Below are 6,325 nucleotides of genomic sequence, written 5' to 3'. Positions count from 1 at the left end.
AAAAAATTTGGGAGAAAAAATTTGGAAAAAAAAATCGATGTTTTTACTCCGTTTTAGCCTTGGTGTGTTGCCTTCTTTTTCTGGGTCCGCAGCTGGTCTAGTGTGGCAGGTCAGAGGTTCTTGTTTTTTGCAGGACTGGTGTGCGCCCCCGGTTGCCGCTATGGTGCGCGCCCGCGGTTGCCGGCACGGCGCGCTCCCTTGCTGCTTGCTGGAGCCAGTTGAGGTGCCCTTGCGCGCAAGCCCCTGCGCTCTCGGGCGGCCCGAGAGTTTGCCCCGTGGTTGGAGCCCACTGCTGCCGGGCCGCGGCGGTTCCCAGTTCGCGCCGAGGTGTCCCTGCCCGCGCGGGCGGCCCGAGCTCTTTCCCCGGGATTGGCTCCTGCTTTCGCTGGGCCGCGGCGGTTCCCCGTTCACGCCGAGGTGTCCCTGCCCGCGCGGGCGGCCCGAGCGCTTTCCCCGGGATTGGCTCCTGCTTTCGCTGGGCCGCGGCGGCTCCCCGTTCGCGCCGAGGTGTCCCTGCCCGCACGGGCGGCCCGAGCGCTTTCCCCGGGATTGGCGCCCACTGACCCCGGGCTGAGGTGCTTTTGCGCTCGCGCGCCGCCCCGTGCCCTCAGTCCCGCTGAGCCGAGCTCCGGGAGTTGGTCTCTCACCTCTTAGGGCGGCGCTGCGGACACTTGTGCTCAGTGGAATCGTGCGTCCGTGGGTCGCCGCCTCCCGCTGTTCCCGTGCTGCAGCTGCCCACCTTCCCTCACCCGTCTGGGCGGGCACAAACAGAGCCTGCACTAGTGGTCTGCTTTCCGGCCTGGGGCCCTGCGCCCACGGGAGCTGTCTAGGGGTGTCTGTGCACAGTCCTCTGCGTGTTCAGTGGGCCCTCCCTGTGCCCGTTGGGGCACTGATCTTATGTCCGTTGGGGAGTGTCCGAGGGACGCCTGGACTCACGGCCCCGCGCACCTGGGCCAGTGAATGAGAGCACTTTCCTATGTGCGCCCCCGCGACCCAATGGTAGGGTTGAGGAGTGGATGAGCGGGCCTCTGCGCCTGGGCTCCTCCAGAACGGCCTACCACCCCCAAACTTTCCTCCCGTCTCCACCGTCCACTAGAGAAAAATATAAAGGAGAATTATGTTTTCACTTGCCCGGCAGCACGCTGTCTCCTGTCCTTCAGCGCCAATGCCACTTGGTCGAGTCCCGTCTCTGCCAGCGGGCAGAGATCCGCTCTCCGCCTGACTCCTCTCTGGGGTAGCCTGTGGTCGCCAAAAATCCTTTGTGTGCTTCCCGCCGCAGCTCGGGCAGCCGCCCCAGTCAGGAATCCCGTTTAGTCCCCTTTTTCTCCGCTATCCTCACTAAACAGGTTGTTCCCAGATGGTTTTCTCTAATCCAGCAGTGCCTTGGCTCAACTCCCGCCAATGTCCAGCTGCTCACTGAGATGTTCTGTCTGCAATTAGACCAAACTGCAGACGGGTCTCCGGAGCCTAAAACCGCAACCTCTCCTCACTCCTCCGCCATCTTACCTTCTGAAAGGTTGTTTTAGAGCTTCATCTGCAGCGTCCTCACTTCCCCTTCTCATGGAGCCTGAAAGTTCCAACCCTCTAATCTGTTTGTCTTTCTGGTGACCAGCCTAATCCTTAGGCTACCTAGGGGTACCACCCCAAGTTGCCTCCTAGCATAAACTCAAAAAGGCTCCTAATGAATGACAAAACGCACTCGTATCACCTAGGAAATTGTAAGGGTTTGTGGAGATTTGTGCCGAGAACCAGAGACAAAGACCAAATTTATTTTTTATTATGCCACAATTGTTATTCCTTCAATCTTTCCCTCATTTCAACCATTCAAACAACATTTATTGCCAACCATAACCATCATTGTATTTCAGGGTCAATCACAGTGCCTGGCATGTATTAGTACTCAATAAATATTTGTTGAATGAATTAATTGATGGGTAACATTGATAGTCAGGTACCATAATTTAATTGGCCATTTTCTCCAATGCTGAGCATTTAGTATTTTTCCCTATTTGTATAACCAGTTTGCCTTTGTGCATAAATCTTTGATAGAAGGAATTTCATTGGATGGAGTTGAAAGTGGGAGAGACAGTTTAGGCAAATCACTTAAAATGAAGATTACACAGAAGGATCAAAAATGTGGAACAGCAAATACATCAGTTTGGCGAGAGATGAGGTAGGGGATAAGTGAGAACCAGAGCTAAAAGTTATAATAATTCCCCAAATTTGTACATCAGTTAACAATTGATGTAGTGCCTTCATGATTTCCGTGTTATATAATTTTTACAATGGCACAATCTCCACTTTACAATTGAGAATATTCTGAATCACAAAGTTTGAGTTGACCAAGTCCACACAGTCAGTAAATGATTATGGAACTGGGTTTGAACAATGTGCTTAAATTTGGGGGGTTATATTGAACACAATGGAGATTAATTAGAAAATTTAATTCATTATTATTATTGTTGTTGTTACAACTTTTAACTTAGAAATACAGTGGTACCTCACTACTCATTGTTAATTTCTTCCAGAACTCGTGATGAGTGCTGAAACCAATGAGTACTGAACGATGAGGCATTTTCTCTTGCAGGCTGGTGTTGTGACTCATACAAGTTCTAGCAAGTGTGACAAGTCCCAAACAAGCACCAAATGCTGAAACATTTTTTTCTTGTCAAAACACGACGAGTACAGGGTTTGACAAGTTCTGAAGCCAGCAAGGACCAAGGTATGACTGTAGCTTATTACTTTCAAGTAGCTGATAAGTAGTACATAGGGATCCTGCATGCCATTCATGTATTCCCCAGTGGTAACATCATATGTAACCAGTATATTGTCAAAACCAGAAAACTTTGGCATTGGTACAATATTGTTAGCTTAGAGTTTCTCAACCTTGGCACTGATGACACTTTGGAAGGGATCATTTGTTGTTGTGGAGGACTGTGCATTGTAGGATGTTTTTTAGCACTCTTGGCCTCTACTCACTATATTATAGTGGGATACCCCATTGTGACAACTATAAATAGCTTGTGATGGAGTGAATATGAGAATTAATGAAGGGAGAAGTGTCAAGGATGATTTCAGGGTTTCTGGCTTAAGACAGAAGGTGACACCACTTACTGAGAAGAATATGTGAAGGATCAAGTGTTGGGCACAAAGGATAATTTTGACTGGATGTTGTGACTTTGGGAAGCCAGTGGTTTTTCAGATGCTATGGGAGAGATAAGCACTGTAGATATTATGCAGAAGCTTGTTCTTTGTATAATTTGAACTAATGCTAAATGCTCTTGGCATTTACAGGTGGAAGTTTAATTTCTAGGACACCAAAATTTCATAGTAACTATCCCCACCACTTAGCTCAATAGCTGGTGGTACACAGGGGGAAGTTTCATAATCTGGTTTCTCAAGAATTGGGTAACTATTATATGAATGTTGATGCAAATGAGTATGAAGAAAGCATATAAACAATGAATTCAAAATGTCTGGGCACCCTTTAAAATCTATTCTTGAGAAATTGAAGTCATGTGATGTGTTTGGGTGGACAGACAGAACTATTTTCATTTCTGCTGAAAATAATTGAAAATTACTGAATTAGAGTTCTGTTGATTCTTTTGGTGATAGTGGTGTAGTGTTGTTTAGGAAGGGTGGAATGGGGTGGAAATAAGGATCTTAATTCATTTTTGTGGTTTCCTTATTCACCCAAAGAGGAAAGATCTGGGCATTATCCTCATTATTGCAATGATATGGAAACAGGGTTCTGCTAAGGAGTCGTTAGAGCAATGAACCAAGGTGTATGGATTGTTAGTCACAGGCAGGATGAAATACAGGTTTAATAATTTAAAAAAATATGTTCTCTGATGTATTCCAAATCCCACATTTGTTCAGCTGTAAACATTTGATGATGTTACCAACTCAAAGACTTCTAGATGGAGGCATACTAGGGTGCAGTGGAGCTTCTGGAGTCACTAAAAGAGTGCAGCACTGTTCTCTGAAGCATGTTTGTCATGCCTGTCAGAACTAATGGGAGGGATGGTGGATTTTTTAACTGAAGGGAAGCAAAATTTGCTACTTTGGCATATTGACTATTTTAAATTTAAGTTAGTTGAGAAACAGCCAGTACAAGAATGACACTCTGACCCTCCTCTGACACCTGAAAGCAGGAAATAAATTTCCTATATGCAAGGTACCATCCCTGCACCAGGAAGTCATTCTTATCACCGGAGATAGGGAAGTTAGGGCTGAGAACTTTAGAAATTTTCTAAAACACTATTTTATCAGCTAAGCAAGAAGCCACATCAATTTAGAAAACTTTCCAGAGGCAAGTGCCCTGGCCAGATGGCACAACTTACATTGTGTGGACACCAAGCTGTCCCATTGGATGGAGCTCACTGCTTAGAAGTCAGACTAGCCAGACTTGTGCTTGTGGCATGTGTACTGTCAGGTCTGACTTCCTTGCCTGGCACCTGTGACACTCCTCCAACACCCACTCTGGGTTCTTCCTTACCACCCTCTACCTCCCAATCTTGTAAGGAACATTATGCAGGAGACAGCTGTGGGCTGATGGGTGGAGCTGTCTGGTTGGCACCCAAGTTAATCCAGGCAGGGAAAAATGGTGAGGTTCTCTGAACCCTAAATTTTAATTTTCTAAAATACTCAGATATGTCAGCCTGCAAACATTGTGCATTATGGTGGGGATGCAACGGAGAGTGGCAACTTTGGAAATATGTCTACAAAAGTAAATAAACTAAAACAATTTCACAGTTCTACCAGCCTAAGAAAGGCATAAGTGTTTGGCAATATTAATAAAGAATCCATCGTGTGCCCTGGGGATAGTACACACAGTGAAATTTTAGGAACTGGCAAATATATTAATGAATATTCTCTTGAGAAATTTCTAATACCCAAGAGATTTTTTTCTTCCCTTTTGTGAAGAGACAGGATGTGTGGTGCTTGCTGGTAGTGGGACGTGGCTCTTAGGCTGGATGCTCACCTGGGGTAATCTTAAATACGTTTCCATTTTCTCAGTCAGTGATGACTGACTTATGGGTCAGTGGATCAAGAGGTGATTTTCTGAGACCACAGATGAACCTAAATTTTACCAAGGCATAATTTGGGGTAAAATGGAGAAGAAAAGTAAGAGAGAAAAATCAGGATGGGCTTATTAGCGCTGCTGCAGACAGTCGTGTGTGAGTGCACTGATGGAATCTGGCTGCAGGTCCACACGCGAGCTGCCTGAAAAGCAGCCCAACCAGGAGGGCCACTGAGTGCCAAGGGCAGGGTCACAGTCAGGGCTGACCAGGGCTTGGGAGGACCAGGACTCTGCTTTCTAACTTCAGGCAAAGCCAGCTCAAAGGAAAAGAACCAATTCCGTTCTGGTGACTTGCTTCCCCCTCCAAGGGTTTGTATACTGCTGTCTCAGTTAGGTTCTAAAAGGAAAAAGGAGCCACAGAAACAAATTGTTCTCGTCGGCTTCCAAATTCTACAGCGTGAATTGCACCAACAAACTTTTAATATATGCTTTCCTCCCTCTCTTTTGCCAATATATTAGACCTGTCTTATATAACCAGAATGGGGAATAGGGATCTAATACTGGCCCATATGACAACCCACTGTGAGTTCTGGCTGTTTAGGGGGATTTGACCACTGGTACATTTGAATCCCCCCCAGATGAGCTCTATTACACTGGCCTTCTTCAGACTACAGGGTAAGGAAAAGAAGGTTTACAGTTGTTTGTATGAAAGACATGCAGGTTATGATTATTATAATAGCTTTATTAACTCAAAAAAGGCACAAAATAACTGTAATACTATTTTTCTCCACCTTGTATATACTTATAGAGGATTCTAAATCCTAGAATTGTTGAGCAGAAGTGAGTAGTCAAACAGGGAGAGGACTCTTACAGTGTCAGTTTGTAGATTGGAAGTTTCCTAAAGGACTAAATAAAATGTAAATCCCATGACTAGGATATTGAATGGACTATGAAGTTTAATTGACATTTTTTTAAATCATAAAAGGAGATTGAATTTCACCACTTTTTTCTGTGCCTATTAAACTGATAATTTTTATCCTCTAGTGTATTAAAATGGTGATATACACTGACGTTTTTTTAACATTAAAATAACTTTTCATTCCTAGAAAAACCCAGATTGGTCATATACATTGCTGGATTCAGTTGCTAATATTTTATCGATGACCTTTTGCATCTATGTTAATGAGTGAAATTAAATTGCAATTTTCCTTTCATCTGGGATAATTTTGATTCTTCCTGAAAGACCGTTATTTATTCCTCTAGTGCAGGTCTGAAGGTGATAAAACCAGTATTTGATTGCCT

Source organism: Furipterus horrens, unplaced genomic scaffold, assembly GCF_987537825.1.
Source record: "Furipterus horrens unplaced genomic scaffold, mFurHor1.1.pri manual_scaffold_17, whole genome shotgun sequence".
In the NCBI taxonomy this organism is placed as follows: domain Eukaryota; kingdom Metazoa; phylum Chordata; class Mammalia; order Chiroptera; family Furipteridae; genus Furipterus; species Furipterus horrens.
The sequence above is the reverse complement of the archived record's forward strand: the minus strand, read 5'-3'. Positions refer to the sequence as shown.